The 18,470-nt window shown below is 43.3% G+C and overlaps 1 protein-coding gene across 10 annotated transcripts in view; it reads left to right on the plus strand.

Moving 5' to 3' along the window:
- Sipa1l1 (signal induced proliferation associated 1 like 1) overlaps positions 1-18,470 on the plus strand; it is a 280,284-nt gene that overhangs the window by 104,774 nt on the left and 157,040 nt on the right. Inside the window, exon 1 of one of the 10 annotated variants that reach the window (XM_050164479.1) lies at positions 6,158-6,180. The exons of the other annotated variants lie outside the window; for them this stretch is intronic. The gene's annotated coding sequence lies outside the window, so the exon portion shown is untranslated. Of the gene's footprint in view, positions 1-6,157; positions 6,181-18,470 lie in introns of those variants that run through there. 10 annotated transcript variants of the gene reach the window in all.

Raw genomic sequence — 18,470 nt, forward strand, 5'->3', positions numbered from 1 at the left:
AGTAGCTACAGGAAGGCTTCCTGAGCCATGCCAAAGGCTCTATTAATCAGAGAAAGGAGTCAGCACCACACCCGCTCCGTGAATTGTCTTACTTAGCATAAAAAATTGAAGTCTAGGCTCTAACTCTGTTGAAAGGTTAGTCTTACTCACCCTCAGTTTGACCTTTACCTCCCAGCAACACAAAAAGCAAACAAACCTGGCAAGCCCAAGGCAGGGCCTAAGGCACATTCCTATGTCCAGTGGCTGATTCCAGAAAATTCCTGGCCACCTGACTCCAGCTGAATCCTGCAGCTGACCGTTCACAGAAGGCTCACCCTACTCGATGACACAGCACTGGGCTGAGACTCGCTTCTCAGTGTTCGCCTTCACCTTTTCTCACACAGCTGCCCAGGGAGCCAGAGCTCTCAACAACAGCTCGTGACCATGAGACAGAGTGTCGTCTGATGGAATGAGAAACCACACCGCCAGATGTTTAAGTCATTACAGCACTGCCGCACGTTTAAATGGGAAATTTTATTTTACTTTTGGGCAGCGCTAGGAATCAAACCCAGGGTCTTCCACATACCGGGCAAGCATTACATTGAACTATATCGCCCCACCCTGTAAATACACTCTAATTAACAAATAATTGTAGTTAGGAGTACAATGAGAAAATGTGATATATAAATGCAACATATATACATACACATAGTCTTGGCTGGGTCGATTGGCATTGTACAAGAAATGAACCATAGGGGAAGTTGCCACTCTCGTGAAATTCCATGGTAGAATTCCAGTCTTGTCTTCTTGTTCGAACAAGGGGCAGTTTAAGAGAGCCGTTGGTAGATCGTTTGTGAATGCCCATTCTCATCTGACTTGTGCAGAAATCTGTCTGGATTGCTGCATCCTTTGTCCTTTTCTCACCCTTGGCATATTAAGAGCGGCTTGGCTTCTGATACTTAAATATTTAGTTGAGTGGCATCTGTGCCATGAGTTGATTGTCTTTCTAACCCCCTTTGTCTAAGCTAAAATGAGGATTTGCGAACACAAGGAGATCTAGAAAGGAGAGGGTATGGATGAGCCCCTCATTCTCTCAGGACCTTTAAAAGTCATGGAATATTATTATCCACACAGCTGGTGAAAAACAAATACAGTTCCAATGGTCTAGAAATTAACCAATTTATTTTAGGTTATTGTCTATCAGTAGAAAGCCATTAAAAATTAGTATGGAGGGAATTTTATATAGTTGATCATTAGTCTCTTGAATTCAATCTCAGGAGGCCACGTTAATAGAGTCACAGCAGGGTATAAGAACAGATAGCTAGGAAGGCCTAATATAAAATAATTAAGAGTAACTCACTTGGCATTTAAATGATAGAAAATGAGAGTAAAACATACAGATGGAAGGGGCTGTCCATGTTGCACTATCTTTAGAGATACCACATGGTAATGAGTTGCATTCCCATTGTTTGCTATGCTTTTGTTATTTAAGACTAATTGTAGGAACATTTGTGGAACACAAGTCACCTTCATGTGCCAAGTGCCTTACGTAGTCTGTCCCGTGACATGTTGACAAGAATCCTCTGAGGCTGGCTTGATGAGTGGGGAGCAAGTGGCATAAAAGAGGTCAGTGTAGGGGCTGGAGAGATGGCTCAGTGGTTAAGAGCATTGCCTGCTCTTCCAAAGGTTCTGAGTTCAATTCCCAGCAACCACATGGTGGCTCACAACCATCTGTCATGAGGTCTGGTGCCCTCTTCTGGCCTGCAGACATACACACAGGCAGAATATTGTATACATAATAAATAAATAAATATTAAAAAAAAAAGAGGTCAGTGTATGGGATTACCTGGTTCACCTAATATTCCCCAGTTGATAACTGATGGTAGAATGCTGGCCTGGTGCTGGCTGGATTGTGTCACTTGGGGAAAAGGGACTCTCAGTTGAGAAGAGGTTCACATATAGGAAAGCCTCTCAGGAGTTTCCTTGATAAATGATTGATGTGGGAGGTCCCAGCCCATGGTGGGTGGTGCCACCCCGTGCAGGTGGTCCAGAGTTGTATAAGAAAAGCTGAGAAAACCATGAGGAGCAAGCCAGTAAGCAGCACTCCACCATAGCTTCTCCTTCAGTTCTTACCCTTACTTCTTGAGTGACAGATTGGGACCTGAGAAGTGTGCAATGGAATAAACCCTTTTCTCCCCAAATCGCTGCTGTTCTGGTGTTTATCATAGCAATAGAGACCCCACCTAAGACACTGTCCATGTACAAGGGTGGGTTTGATACCCAGAACAACAAATGAACTAACAAACCTCCATGAAAAAAATCCAAACCACACAGAACCTCTGGAAAATCTACTGCCATTGAATTGAGTTATATTCTGATAGAGAGGAAATTGTAAAGATCACATTAAATATTAAGTATTAATTGTGCATTAAAATATAGCTGAGGTGTATTGTGTCTATGTATGTCAAAGCTGGGAAAGATAAGTATTGGATTTAATGATTGTTCATTTTGAACCAGACCAGGGTGGGGAGGAAAGCCTGTTTTAGGATTTATTATCCTGAGAGCATTTGTTTTGCCAGTTTGTCCCATTTGAGCTTGAGGTGCTGCGTCATCAAAAGCACCTTTCAGTGGCATTGGCTGAAGTGAGTCATTAATCCAGTGCCAGGGGATCAAATCCAAAGGAAGACTTAGATAGGACTAGGTTCAGGAAGAGAGGAATTTGCTTTTTTCCATAGGAACAACTTAGAGTCCTGATGGGGTTAACCTCTTAGCCCCTCCAGATGGTCTGATAGAGAGGATCCTTGTTTGGGTTTAGGAGAGATGGGTCCTCCTCTGCATCCTTTCCCCTCTCTCCCAGTTAATGGCAATCAGAGATTTATACTTGTAAGAGAGTAGGACCCTGCAGGAATTGAGGAATGGTGCTAACGTCCTGTGCAGACGGATATTTGTGCCTGGAGGCTCATGTTTATACAGTCTTTCTTTGTGAATCTCCAGGCAGCAGCCAACACAGAACCATCCCAGACAACTTGTGTGGTATTTTTCCCTTTGAGGAACACAGTGTTGGCTAAGCACAGAAAAGATGTTTTCACTGTGTCCACAGAACAAATGACTGGTAGCGTTGTTGGCCAAGGACATACCATAGTGTTTGGAGGTAAAACTCTTAAAAGTGGTCAAAATTTAAAGACGATTAGAATTAATTATAATTAATTTTGGGACAGGGTCTTATTCAGTAATCCAGACTGACTTTGAAATCAATATGTAGTCCAGACTAGCTTGAGCTCACAGCCTCTCAAATGCTGGGATTGAAGACATGAACCTGAAATATTCTTCACATAAGCCTAAATATTTCTTTTAGATAGGAATCATATAAAGACTGGTGAGTAGTTTTGTTTACACAACAGTTGATTATACAAGCATTTGAGTGTGAAGCTGGTCTTTTGGAGCATGCTTTGTGGTATTTTTGGATGCAGTCGCCATGGTTCTTAGTGAAAATGCCTCCCAGTTCACTGTTTGTTTGCAGCATTTGTGCTTTGTGCAGATTTATAAATGTACAGTTTGATTCTGTTTCTGCTGAAGTCATGGATGACTACTGGGGGATTGCTTCTATGCAGAACTCTGGACGTCAAAGAAGCCTAGCGATTGCAATGGTAATAGCTACAGAGGAGCCCGAGACAGGAGTTCTGCTTCGTGGCCTTACTTGGCTTTCCGGGACTCTGGGTTAGTAACCTGCCCCATGGCTTATTTTCCACATCATCACCAGAATTCTGAATGTATGTCTAGCTATGTTTATTTCTAAGGCTTCTCACAATTCATAGGTCATGTACATGGTCTCCAATCCTGTGGTGGGAAACTTCCTAGTCTGGGCAGCCATTGTATGTCACCTTGGTGCCTCTGGAGTTCTGCCCCATTCTCAGATCAGGGGCTTGTGCTATCTTTGTCTGGGCACCTCAGGCCCTGTACAGAAACTTGTGCCTCAGTGTTTGGCAGTGCAGTACAGACTGGGTGCTGAAGTAGCCATTCGAGGCACTGCAATTTCAAGGCAGGAGCTGGGAGTCCTCTTCTGTTACCCAGAATTTGTGTGGTTATATCATTTTTTTTAATGCTTTTTACATTATCTTTGACATGCAAATACTAGTTAAATACTCAGTCTTTTTAGTAATAAGCATCAAATTAACTACAGTATGCACATTCTTTGTCAAATTATTTGATCATCTGTAGGTTAGCTTTGATTTTCCAGCAGTTGCTGGCTGGAAATGGCTGCACTCTTCACTTGTCCTTCAGGACTTGGGCCTGGCAGGACAGGAAGGGCAGTCTGCGCACAGCCCTGTCTGGGTGTGCTGGGATGAGAATCTTAGTTTGAATCTGGGTGTGTGGTCCAGCTCAGCGGAACACTTTGCTGCCCTGTTGCTTTGCTCTTCCTGTGTGATAGGCCTTGCCTCACAGCAGGAGGCCTTGATGGCTGACTTGTTAGAGTGCAGCAGTTTGTAAACTGTGCGGAATGGGGTGTGTGTGTGTGTGTGTGTGTGTGTGAAGATAGAAGTGGAAATAGAATTGTTTCTGTTAGCATCCACTTGGATTTTATTCATACATAGACACGTCTGTACATTGAGTTAAGGTGGAGTGATTCTGACTTACTTTTCTTCATTCTGTAATTGTCTGGTTCTGCTCATGATCTCTAGGAATTATGATGCTACAGGCGTAAGCAGTGTTGGGATGCTTGGTTCTTGGGGGAGTAAGCAATAGAACAGATAGTGCAGAAACAAAGGAAAACCATGTCTTATTATGTCAGATGAGTTGCTCTAAAGTAGGTATAGCTTTTAATACATTAAACGCCAGGGGTACGGAGTGGAGCTAAGAATGCTGTTGCATTTAAATCTCTGATTGCGAGATAAAACAGTGGCAACCGAGTTTACACACTCGACCCCCAACTTGACCCTTACTTAACCTCTGCCTGGCTTGTAAACCAGGAAGAGGCCTTGTGCAACTAGCTTGTGTTAGCATGCTGTTGATGTTTAACCACCCTTTCCCCTGTGCCCTGCCTAGCTGGCCTCTCTCCAGGGATCCATGGCACTCTCCTACCCTCTAGCTTTCAGATCGGATCACTTGTTTCCTGCCTACAGAAGGCACCATTAAAGCACACTGTGATTCCAAAGGCTAGGGCTCAAATGGACATGTGACAGAAAAGACCCAATCAGGAACTCAGTGCTCGTGCTGCGTCTGTGTTCACAACCACATTGTACCAAGCATCCTGAGCACTTTTAACTGTTCTTCAGTACCTACAGTGAAGCTTGTGTGTGACGAGCGAGAGCAGGTATCGTTTGCACAGGGCTTGAGTTGTATAAATTAAATGTCTGTTGGGAAACTGTTTAGGGGTGGTGGTTCCACCACGTCTAGAGAGGGACGCTGGCTGCCAGCATCCCTAGAGTGAGGACACAGTTGGAGCTCCAGCCTGGATGTCTGCAAGACCAGGACCAGGACCAGGACTGGGGCTGGAAGGGCCGCTCTGAATGTCTTGCCCATTTACTTGAAATTCCTTGACCATCCCTGACTAAGAGGATCAAATGTAGTGCTTGAGTGGGCATGTAGCCAGCCCAAATAAAATCTTACTTCTATTACAAAAGGAGAGGGGAAGCCAGACTTGAAATGTTGACTCTCTGCCATCATACACAAACTTATTTTTAAGCCATGAATCTGCTCAACAATCTTTCCAAAATTTAGAGGGAACTAATGTTATTTAGGGAATTAAATTATTTTTCCATTCCAACCCCCTTCTTTTTTTTTTTTTTTTTTCCAACAGTCTCTGTGTAGACCAGGCTGGCCTAGAAATCACAGAGACCTGCCTGCCTCTGCTGCCTAAAGTGCCAGGATTAAAGGTGTGTACCCCTTTACCCAATGATTTAGGGGAATTAAAAAAAAAACAAAGCAGAACTGTCCTTTTGTAAAAAATGTTAATGCACATTTACTCTTCACTAATCAATACTTGGTTAAAATGGTATTGGCGAGCTGGACTTAGAGTAAAATTGATATGAGGTGTGACAGGTTCCATCATGCTTTGGGAGCAAAGGTTCATAGAGAAGTGTTCCTGCTGAGCCTCCTGCAGTAAATGTGGCCCCCGTCCCCTGCACTGCAGCAGGCGTGTGCACAGGCTCTGGCACCATTGATCAGCACCGTCGTCTGGATGGCCTCTAGAATTTCTGTCTGGTAAGTTCTCTGGGAGGAAAGGTCTGCTTGCCCCCTGACCTGAGGAGTCTGCTGGGCCTCCAGCTGTCTCTCTTCCTCTCTCAGTCCTTTCGCTGTGGTGTTGTCTTGCATCAGGTTGTTCCCTTGCCACTGGCCCCGTGGGCTGGCGCTTGCTGTTACAGTGTTCTCTGACCTCTGTTTCGTGCATCTCAGAGAGGAAGCAGAGGGTTCGCCTGAGGGAATGAGCTAGTCCATGAGAGCACTCTAGGCCGTGCTTGCTTTGACTCGGGAAGCATATTTTCTTCACACCGTGCTGTAATTAAGTCAGTGCTCTTTGCTTTGGTACAGCCCTGGCATTGCTACACGTGGTCAGAGTGGTCCTTGGCAGTTCCCATGTGTGTAGTGCACATGTGTATAGTGTGTATAATAATTAGCATGTGTATAATGAATAAGTGGATGAGCTGGGAGAGGAGAAAGAAAGACTATGATTTTCTAGTGTCCACTTTGACCCGCTCAGCCCTTGAGGACACAAGATGCTGTGATCTAAAGAGTCAGTTTTCCACTGTGCTTGTTACACAGAAGGAGCCTGAACCTCATGCATACTGCCTGGCACACTTTGGTGTGGTGGCCTTCATCTTTGACTGGGGGCTTGCTCCAGGTTGTTCATCAAATACCTGATTCTTGCTGGCTTCTGTGTTCTGGAGCTGCAAAATAGAAAGGAGTAGGCTCTGCCTTAAGTTTTCCTGGAATCAGGGTGGGGATACCCATGCACACCCCATCCTCGGTGTTTAAGTGTTGAAGTGATTGATCAAGAGTTAGGGCAGAGAAGGTCGTTAGGCCTTGTGTCCTTCTTAAAAACATTATATTTCCTTTCTGGCAGGTACGCGCTGATCCTTCAGCCTGTTCTCTTTGAACAGTAGGCATGGCTGTAAGGCCCCTTGGGAGGCAGTGCTGAGGTCTTACAGCAGGCACAGTGCGCAGGCTCCAGGCTGCTTTTCATGTTGACTTCAGCATTAGGGGACTGTGTGGCGTAGGCTACCACAGACAGCATCTGTATATCCAAGGTGGAAGGAGCAAAGTGTGGACTCTGAGCAGTTGTTTCCTTTATGCCATCTTTCCTAAGACAGCTTGTTTTTACCAGCCAGAGCTAAGTGTTGACTCATGGAGCTTCAAGGGAAGCTCCAACAGGTTGTTACAAAGTCACCTGTCTTGCTTCCTGTGGACGAGCTGATAGTTCACTTGGCAACTAAAGGAAGTGGAGCGTGGGTACTGGATAAACAGTAAGTAGCCTCAGACACTGCTCACTAAATGTTGGTGAATGACTATGTGAATGAGTGTGCGATGAGGGAGCAAACTAGTCAGGGTGGAGTCCAGGCATTTGGTGCCGATGCTGTGTTATGTCTAAGGGTTTTGCCTTTGTTTGATTTTGCACTGCTGGGAATCAAACTGTAAGTGTTCACCAACTAGCTACATTTTCAGCCCTTTCCTTATGACATGGGATTTCCTTGTAGCTCAGGTTGGTTTGAATCCTAAACTCTTCCTGTTTTAGCCTCTTCTGTGCTGAGATTACGTGTGAGTGCCACTACATTTGGCACTCCATGGTTTTTGAGTCTTGAAATCAGGGTACTCTTTTAGGTACCTGAAAAACAAAATAGCTGGAATTGCTCTGTCCTCTGAATCATATTAGCATATCTTTAAATCCATAGATGAGACCAGACTTACAGGTTGAGAGACAATGGACTTCTTAATGTGCACACATAGTTCTGATATTTTTGTTTCATCACTGACTGGTCAAATTTATCTAAATAGTTTTACTGAGCTACTTACTGTTATTTTGGTTTCTAGGAATCAATGTATAATTTATCTTCTGTATTTATAGATTTTTTTAGAGATGTGTTTTTCTTTTCTCACCTCTGTTCTGTGGGGGCTTTGCTAACTTGTATATTGAAGTTAGTATACTTGTACTATTGGAAAAAGAGCTTGATGAAACGGTTGATACGGGTCTGTAATCCTAGCATTTGATGGGTAGAGCAGGGATATGGTGAGTTCTCAGCCAGTCTGGGCTGCATAGGGAGAGCCAGTCTCTTTGGGTCTCTTTAAATAAGATTAAAGAAACGTTATTCTCAGGACTTTTAAGGCTTTGAAGGCCATAATTACTTAGCAGATGTATAACAGGAAATTCATGGTTCTTCACATCTTCTCACCTCTGAATAGAGGTCATAAGAAAACTGGCTTCATTGTGTGAGAGGCTGTTTTGGTCAGGATGGCCCTGTGAACTTATACTCTGGAGAGAGCATTTCCTGTGAGGCAACCTAAATAAGTTTTTGTTGGCATACTCTTGGGGAGCCGTGTGCCTTGCACAGCACTGAGTCCACTCATGACTTCATTCTGTTCTGCTGAGCAACCGGAAATGAGTTTCTCCAAAGCACCCTCAAGTGAAGAAAGGCCCCTTGTGTCTGTGATGGGAAGGGCATTCCAGGACCCCTCCGCTGCAGGATGGCTGGCTTCCCAGCTGCCTCCTTGCCTTGTGGAGGACACCAGTTGCAAAGAGAAGGCTTTGTCTGTTGTATATAAAACCAATGTTGTTTAGGCTTTGCTCAAGCAACTTCAGTTGCTTAAGAGCCCGGCGAGACATTCTTCACCAGTTAATAATTTAAATGAAAGTCAAATTTAGAACCCAACTTACATTAGTTTAAAAATAGCCATTGCCTTAGAAAGCTGATATGGCATATTGGGGGCCTGAGGATCTAAAAGATAAATTCAATTACATAGGTCTGTAGTAGACTTTCAAAGGCAGCGAGCATTTATGGTATGAACCCCCATGGAAGCCATCTAACTTAGTGAGGACTTGGGACCCAGTGTCTGGCATGTACATCATTTTTTTTTTAAAGTTCATTAGAGAATAGAATCCGATTCTTGCGTAGTAATTTTATTGACTATTTTATAGACCGCTGAGGAAGTATTAGAGAACATAGGGACTGAAGGTTAGTTTCATGTTGACACACTCATTGCACAGCTGTGCTTTGTGGTTTATTTAGAAAGTCAGAATTTTCCTTAGATGACAGTGGAGATGGAATAGAAGAGAAATAGAAGTTCTTTCCTGAGGCTGGAAGTTAGCTACCAAGTCCTGTAACTTAACATGATACGTTTGTGCAAGTGTATAGATACAGATGGTTCTCTCAGGCCCCATTTGTTGCATGTTTGTGTCCCTATCATACAATGTAATGTATAAAAAGTTGGGCTTGATTGAGTGCTTTTTAATTAGCAGATAAATAAGCATACTTTGCTCTTGCATTGATGTATTTGAATTATTGCTTTAAATTTTATGTGGAATTGGAAAAAATGGCTAAGCTTAAAGCAAATATTTGAATTAATTTTACTTGAGGAAAAAAATCCACTTACAATCTGAAGTCGGCATTTTTTTTTTCCTCAAATGACTTAAAAATGTAAAAACACTGGGCTAGAGATCTGTTTCAGTGGTTAAGAGCACTGGGTGTTCTTCTAGAGGACCCAGGTTCAATTCCCAGCACCCACATGGAGGCTTACAACTGACTGTAACTCAACTTCCAGGGCTCTGTGCCACTCTCTTCTGGCCTTCATGGGCACCAGGCATGCGTTTGTGCACAGACATACATGGAGCAGAACACTTAGAAACAAAGCAAAATGGGAAAAAAAATAAAAACACATTTTAAAAATTCTATGTGTATTGTCTGTGCGGCATGTGCATGTGAATGCAGGCAGGTACCATGGAGGTCAAAGGAGCCCCTTAAACTCCTGCTGCACTAGGCTGTGGCGTGCCTGTTGGGAATGGAAGTCAGGTCCTCTCCAAGAGCAGCAGTGCTCCTGACTACTCCCCACTGTGCTCCCTCCATGTTTGTTTTTAATATAGAAAAACTGGCATTAGTTTCTGGATTCCACTTTTGTCGTAGTCATCATTCAGCCTTGTTGAATAGTTCCCTTGAGGCTTTTAATAACATCTTTTAATAATGCTTGTGTTTGACATTATGCCTTTTTGATCGTTTCAGCCACAGTAAATCATATATTATTTTGCAACTCTACTGCATCTATAATGTTATTTTCTTTACAGCAAAACGAGTATCTTTTGAAAAGAAAAAATATGGGGCGGTTTTAAGTGCATTTTATTTGTAAGAGAAAATATTGTTCATGTTGTTCCAGTAATTGGTCTGTGTCTGACATATGGCTACTTTAAATATTTTTGGATTACATAACTTTGTCCTTAGGATAACTTCAAGATCACCATGCTGTACTAACTGCAGTTGACTTGTCATACAGTGACATTGTCTGAAGCAAGGGTGAAGGTGTCTGCAATTTTCTTATTTGTTGTATATCTATTTAGACACTTGCTTGCAATAACCACTTTTCATTCATAAGATAAATACCAAATCTGTAAGAAGTAGTTTCCTTAAAAAGGTGGCCATCAGTATTAGCTACCCAATGATAACTTGTGCATCTTTATAGGGAATATTTTCTGTTAATGGCTCAATAGGAGCCAAGGTGTTTATTGCTAATACTTGAGGATTAGCTTGTATAATTTATTATTTTTAATATCTCATTTTTTGTAGCTTAGTTACTGCCGGTATTAAACCCCCTGTTTACTCCTCTGAATCTAATCTCCCTTTGAGTGGGTAGAGCATCCATGTTTAAAACCTAAAGGAAACCAGATCTACTTATTAGTGTATTTCTGACTGTTGGAAAGGTGTCAATTACTAATTGGTTCTCAGCATTCAGTCTTGCTTCTGTTTTCCAGTGAAACCTTCATTACAATGGACACTTTCACAGAACTGATTGCACCTCTTAGAAACTGAGCTGTCTTTGGGTGCTCTCTAAAATTTGAGTGGCAGTTGGAGGCAACTGTCTTGAGCTTTGTTTTGGTTTGACTTTTTCCTTGAGCCCTCCTGTATATGAGGCACTATCCTAAGATCTGGGAACATAGTGTTTCTCCAAATGATCTCACAGAATGTGTGGGTCAGTGGAAGATAAGAAGCAAATAGGGCCGCCTTGTGAAAGTTGCTGCCCATAGCAGGAAGCAGGGAGGACGGGTTTCCTTAGTAGTGTTGAAGCAACCTGATTATAGGTTGATTATTCAGTCACACTAGGGCTGAATCCAAGGTCTCACACATTCTGGGCCTGCTCTCACTGCTGAGCTATATCCTTAGCTCCTGATGCTTATTAAAAACCAAATTAAGACATAAGCAAGATGAGCAAGAGGAGACTACATTTCCAGAAACTGTGCATGAATGAAATTCGAATGATGAGCATTTGCTTGGTATTCTCACTGAGTATGTATTTGGGTTAGTGCCTCAGAATTTGGAAGATTTGCTCGATTGTCCTCCAGGCTTTTGGATCCTGTCAGTAATTTGAGATTCACTATTAGATGTAAAGAGGAGCCTGGAATGGCTTTAGTAAGTACATACAACAAAGTGACAGGGAGACCAGGGATGTCCTTTACTGCTGTTTGCTCTGGGGCATTGAGGACTTGGTTACCATTTTGGTGTATTTTAGCACTCTCCCCTAGCTAGAGCAGTACTGTTTTACCCTCCATTGCATGCCCTTAACCTTGAACAGAACTTGATGTGGAGGAGGTGCTCCTGAGCTTGTGTGGAGACCTCGCTTCTGTCCCTACCCTGAGGAGAAGAAGCAAGGACTGACTGTTCTCAGGCATAGGCACGGCCTCTCACTCTCGACACAAGGTCTTTGTCTGGACCTTTGGGAAGCACTGGCCACCACACTCAGGGCTGAAGTGTAAAGAAGTAGTGTGTTAGCGTAGATTTTCCTGTTAGCAGCCTGACGGCAGGGCTACAGAAAGGGTTTGGCAAAGGCAGCAAGTGTGGATCCCTGGAAGTTTCAAGGGAGGTGAGGCAGGAGAGAATGTGTTAACATAATGTTGGTTTTATTAGTTTAGGAGTTTTAAGTTTCAATATAACTCTGTTTTCCCAGCAGTATAAAAGATCATCTGGTGATTTATGAGGGGGAGTGGAGAGCTGTTAGCAGGCCACATTCTTAGTGAGTTCCTCTTATTTCCCATCTATCACTGGGAGCCCTTGGCAGAGCTGTTGATGTGTATGGCCATCGTTGAGATGGGCAGACCTTATCCTTGGTTGTGAATGTTGCTCATACAAGCTCCAAGTATAAATTATTTCTATTCTGTAGATTTGCAAACTGTGTTAGGATATTCCAGCATTATCTCCTTGATGTTCTGGATGTTCTGAACGACAGTCTTCTGAGTAGAGTATATAAGGAACTATAATAGTGTTAGTGTTGTGACCCGAAGCTGGGTCATTGCCAAGCTGTGCTATTTTGCTACTTGTGGCTCCTGAGTTTCAAAACTGATGATCTGTTCTGTCAGTGGGTCCAGGACAGGCTTCCTGGATACCCGGGGAAGGCTTCCTACTCATTTCCTTTTCTCCTTAGGTTTCTTGCACATGTGGGTTTTGTTTGTCCTGTTGGATTTCTCCTGTTCCCTCTAAGATGTGCATCCACTGGACTTGTTCCTTCGGCCTCGTTGGGGAGATGCTGGCCTTATTGCTGTGTTTGCCATTTGTTGCTTTTGGTTTCTCAGCAGGACTAGTAAAATAATTGAATGTGTGACTGTGAGGGCAACCGAGGGCATGGATTTACATGTCCCACTCCGGAAAATGTGCTCTGATGAGGTGTCACAGTGAAAGCAGTTCTTAAGATGAACAGTTGAATTGTTGCTTCGCAGGACAGAGGAGCAAAAGTTAATACACATCTTCCAAGCAACACTGATGACGGAAAGTTGAAACAATGGTATTCAAACGGATTAGGATACAGTTACAATGTATCTGTACTTGGAAAATGTGGTCAGATGTTTTAAGTGGAATGCTGCTAATTCAGCAAATGCTTTATTTCATCTGTGCTGTATGTAGATTCTTGTTAGTTACACTTTAAGGTAAAGAACTTTGCACTCTAGATAACTGGTGGTATTGACTGAAGAAAGCCCCTGTTTAATATTTACTGTACATCAAGCACACAGGCCCTTATTTAAACAGGCGGTCTCTGATTCAATGATTTGTGTAGTGTGGGCCATCTAAAAAGCAGACCACTCCTGGCAGGCAGCTTTCATGTGCTCCTCTCCAATCTGGAGTCCTTTAGATTTGCTTTTCTGTGGTTCTTTTTTTTTTTTTTTTTTTTGGCCATCCTGTACTAACTGGTCCAGTGTTGACTTGATGTCACTTATAACGGCAGTGGCCCTTGTCTGGTTCTTGATATTAGGTTTTTAGTCCTTTGCCACTGACTTTGCTCTTGTAGATTTTTATAGCATTTCTCTTCATCAGATTGAGGAAGTTCCCTTTGATTGCTGTGGGTGAGAGTTTGTTTCAATTGAGATTATGTATGTTCACTCATCAGCATACATGTCTTCTGTGTGTGTAGGTGTGTGTGCTTGTGGTGTGTGTTTGTTTGAAGGCAGAGTCAATGTTGAGTGCCTTTCTTGCTATTCTCCATCTTACTTTTGAGAAAAGGTCACCCGGTGAGTTTGAAACCCAGTGTTGGGTAGTTACATGCACATACTACCACACCCAGTTTATATGGGTGCTGGGGATCTGAACTCAGGTCCTTGTGCTCAGACAGCAAACACTTTACCTACTGAGCCTTCAACCTAGCTCCAATTTTTAGCTGTATAATCCTAAAAAGAGGGGGTTGTCTGTGTGCCCACCCCTGTGTGTGTGTGTTTGCGCGCGTGCACACTTGCACTATATTATGTCTTCATCTTGCTTTGGGATTGGGTGAAATTGAATTCATAGGGTGACTTGGAAGTGTTTTTTCTAGAAGTTTGTGAAGTATTGGTTTGTTTCTTTTTTAACTGTGTAATGGAATTCTTCAATAAAGCCATCTGGGCCTGGGGTTTTTCTGTGTGAAAAGATTTTTAATTACTAATTCAGTTTCTTTTTATAGACCTATTCATTTTCTCTTCTTGAACCAGTGATGATTACTTCTTTATACCTTTCTCTGTGGGTTTGATTTCATTCCACTTGCCTCATGTGGTGGCTGCATGGTCTGCACGAGGCTTGTCCCCTCTGAAATCCGAGTGGAACACCGAGATCCTCTTGGTAAGGTGGAAAGCCGTCTAATCCTGCTGGTGAGAGGCAGGGCCTTTGAGAGCCGATTAGGATTAGAAAAGGCTGTTGTGGAGCCAGTTTGTAGGCTAGGGAGAAGCAGGGCATATCCCATGCCCTCCACAGCCACATTCGTGTCTGCCCCACCAGCCTCATGGACTGCCTACTCACCCTCCTTCCAGTCTGTGTGCCTGGTGATGGGAGAGGCTCCCGCAGGGTCTCGGGCCTTTGTAACCTTTCTGTCAGGGCAACAGTCGTTGTTCTTCTTCCCTGACTGCCTTGGCTGATGGGTGGGGTTCTGTTTTGCTTCCTCCCCTAGATGCCTTGGTCTGCGAGTCCTACTTTGCTGTTGGTGAACTGCCCTATAGCTGTCAGGTCAGAATGGCTGAGTGCTTGGACACAGTCCCCCATTTTGTCTTACATTTGGTCTGGTGGTTGTATCAGTTAAAGTGGACGCTGAGGTCTTGAGTTACAGGTAAATTGTCTCCCTCCTTTCAGATCCCCTGCTGTAGTTGTATTCCTTTGGAGTTTCGTCCCCGTTTGCAGTTGTTACATCTTCCTGGTGAACTGACCCTGCCATCATTACGTCTTTCCTCCTTGTTGTCTAGTGGTTTCTCCCCCTTAGAATCTCTTTTGTCTAACAGCAGTGTAACAGCCCATACTCTGTGCCCACTGTCTTTCTGACGGTTCCTGTCTCTCTTACACAGTGTTGCTTGTGACACTTAGGACGCAATGCCTGCTGAGCCCTGCTGAGTTCTTGAGCTAGCTACATCCAGCTGGTAATCCCTGCTTGTACTTCCGGCTTCTTTTCTTTTGATATTGTTATTTAATGTAACAATTTAGAATGCTATAAATGAAGTCATCTAGTGTATAATGAGACTGCCTTCTTCCTCTTACCTTGCCTTTGAGATTCATCCAAGTGATTGTGTGTATCAATATTGTTTGTCGTTTTATTGCTGGGCCTATTGTGAATGTACAGTTTGGATAGTTACCACTGAAGGACACTTGGGCTAGTTCCAATTTGGGGTGCTTATGACTGTCATAAACATTCAGGCAAGACCTTTTCCCCCCAACTTTTTCTCACGGCCCTGGGGTTTGAGCCCTGGGTCTTGTCCATTCTAGGCAAGTGCATGTTCTTTGAGCTTATTGACCACCTGCAGCCCTCTTGCTTTTGTTTCTCTAAGGAGATCTGCAGATGTGTGATTTTGAGTTCTGTATCACAGAAAACTGACAAGCGTTTTTCAGGTTTCAGGGATGGCCATGCCAAATGGTTCATGAGCCCCCCACCCCCCACCCCGCCCCATGTTTGAGAGCTCCCGACTGGTCATGCCCCATGTGCCCTGTGCTGTGTGCACCTACTGTGTTTGTTTGAAAGTCCCTGTTGCCTTCATTTAACCATCCTAGTAGGTACAGGACAGTGCCACCCCTTGGTTTTAATTTATGTTTCTCAATGACTTGTGATTTTGAAGGTCTTTCATTTATTTTTTCATCATTCTTTTGTGTTTGGTGAAAATTTCTTTTTAGATTTTCTGTGAAAAGTTTTTGAGAAATATTATTGAAGCTCCTGGGATGTAGTTTATTGAGAACAGAGGTCACTGCTGGGATTGTAATTGTCGTGTGGATTGGGATGTCAGGGCTGCTGATAGTTGGGGCTGCACCTGGGCCTCTCTAGGTCATGTTTCTGCTGTCTGTGTGAAATCTTGATACTGCTTTTATGAGGTAATGGTGAGTTAGCTTTCAGAACGGGTTGAGACCAGTGAAATGTCCCGAAGAACAGCCCAGGTGAAGTCCTCAAACTGTGAGACCCCTGGTGTGCTTCCCTGACCAGACCCTGCCACGCCTGAGGCTGTGGGTCTGTAGCTGCCCAAGTGCTGTCTGAAGGGCAAGTAAATATCGCCTGGCCTTACAGGACTAGTGTCCTTGAGAAGCACGTGGGTGCTGTCGAGCAACCCCAGACGTCAGGACTTTCATCTTCGGGGAATTTGTCTACCACTGTTAAGTTTTGGCACAACCTCTCTCCGCTGTGATGAGGGGGTAGACTCTGCCAGTTGGCACTTTCCTGGTAAGTTACTTATTGAGAGTGCAAAAGGAAGCTGTTGTTTCGCGTGTTAAACTATGGCTTTCCAGTTCTCTGTAAGGTCGTATGCTAATTTTTGATGATATGATATGGCAAATTTTGTTGAAAAGCTTTTTATGAGCTGGGTGTGGTAGCGCACACCCTTAATCCCAGCACTCAGGACAGAGGCAGGTGAATGTCTATGAGTTTAAGGACAGCCTAGTCTACATAGTGGGACCCTGTTAAAAAAAAAAAAAAAGAAAGAAAAGAAAAGCCTTTTGAGTAATAGGATACTTCCATACTCTTTAGAGGTTTCAGTAGAGAGGGTCTAGATGAATTATTAACATTAATATAAAATATATGATAAATATATCACCAAATATTTGTGACAACAAGGAGTATATTTGGTGTCATTATATATAAAGACGATCAAATCGTGGGGAGTCAGTTAATCCCACATTTGCTGTCATTTGACATAATTAGTATAAATGAAGCTTGTCTAGTGGCTTGGTGGACAGGAAGGGAAATGGTTTCTCTGTGTGTCCTGGTCAGGCTCATCACTCCTGATGCGTGCACAGTACTGACTGCTGAGTTCTGTCAGGGAGAGCTTGTCTACAAGTATGTCGCGGCCACCCTCATCCCACAAGGATGATGCGACCACCAGAGCTCTTCTCACTGCAGTTTATTTCAGGACTTGATTCACTTTCTCTCTCTCTTCCCCTCTCTCCTCTCTCTCTCCTCTCTCCTCCCGGGCAAACCTCTCCCAGCCCTTAAGTAGGCATGGGCTGCCAACCCCGAACTGCCAGGTGGGCACTACCCATAGGTTCACGCATATGCAGGCAGCTGATAATCATTGCGTGATCATAGCATAGGTCAGGCCTTAGCCATCTCAGGAGTTGATTATACATCTCCATCAGGTGTGACACCATGCAGCTCGCTACACAAGTAACCATGAGATTCTGAGTTAGCAGTTTGTTTCTCAAAATTTTGTTCCCATCTCAGCATGCAAACTGGGCCTGCAAGTCTTTCAGTGGTAATAGAAAAGTTTTGGCCCCCATTGCATTATCCTTAGCCTAGTTTTAGTTAGGAGATCTTAGGACCATAATTTGCTTTGGGGGGATCCTTTTTTCCTGTTTACTTGGATTCCTGAATTTCTTCATAATGAATGGCAGAACCTAGTTTTGAAGGATTTTGCTTAAAAGGAGTAGAAATGAAAATGTCAGTCACCACAGTGACAGCATAAGGTACGCCCACCCAACACCAGGGGTCTGCTTCCTCTTCTCTTCACAATAGAAGAATTCCCAGGATTAAAACAAGTTTTTACTTATGCCTATTTGTTTGTACATGTATATATGCCTTATGTGTATGTGTGCCTGTGGAGGCTTGAAGAGGATGTCAGATCCCCAAGAGTTGGTGTTATAGGCACTTGTGAACTGGGCATGGGTGCTGGGGATTGAACTTGGGTCCTCTGGAAGAGTAGTAATGCTCTTGACTGAAACAAAACCAACAGTTATCTGTGCTCTATTTGTTTTGAATAAAAATATTCATATAGGTGTCATAGGTATAGCTCAGTGGTACATAAACATAACAGGCTTGGCATGATTGAAGCCTTGAGTTTAGTCCATAATGCTAAATAAACAAACTAAAAGTTTTGAGAAACACATTGTATAAACTTGTGTAGAGTGGTTAGCTCCCTGCTGTGAACATTCTGTGTGTCACTGAGCTAGTCCAAAGAATCTGTGCATTTTGGTGTTGAAGGTGGAAACCAACACGCAGGAAATGCTGGATCATCTCCTTCACCACCAAACTAGTCCCTCCTCCAACTGCAACATTTTCATTTTACATAGGTGATAGGATTTGAATTTCATTGAGATTAGCTATATGAAGTTGGTAGATCTGATGGCATTAAGATTAAGAAGCTCTTCATTTAAGAGAAAAAGGTAATAGAGCTAAATCACAAACCATAATGGGAAGAGATATTTGCATGACTCATAGCCACAGTTTATAAAGACTGAAAGGATGGTGCTCCCGTAACTGCAGTGAGAAGTACAAAATTTGAATAAGCAGACCACAGAAAGATGCTTGTTTGGCTCAGTCCAGAAACTTCTAAAGATGTCCTCGGAGTTATTTATTAGGGAAGTACAAATGACGGGCATGAC

This window comes from Alexandromys fortis, unplaced genomic scaffold, assembly GCF_014885135.2.
Source record: "Alexandromys fortis isolate MF-2015 unplaced genomic scaffold, M_Fortis_MF-2015_v1.1 scaffold_159, whole genome shotgun sequence".
In the NCBI taxonomy this organism is placed as follows: Eukaryota; Metazoa; Chordata; class Mammalia; order Rodentia; family Cricetidae; genus Alexandromys; species Alexandromys fortis.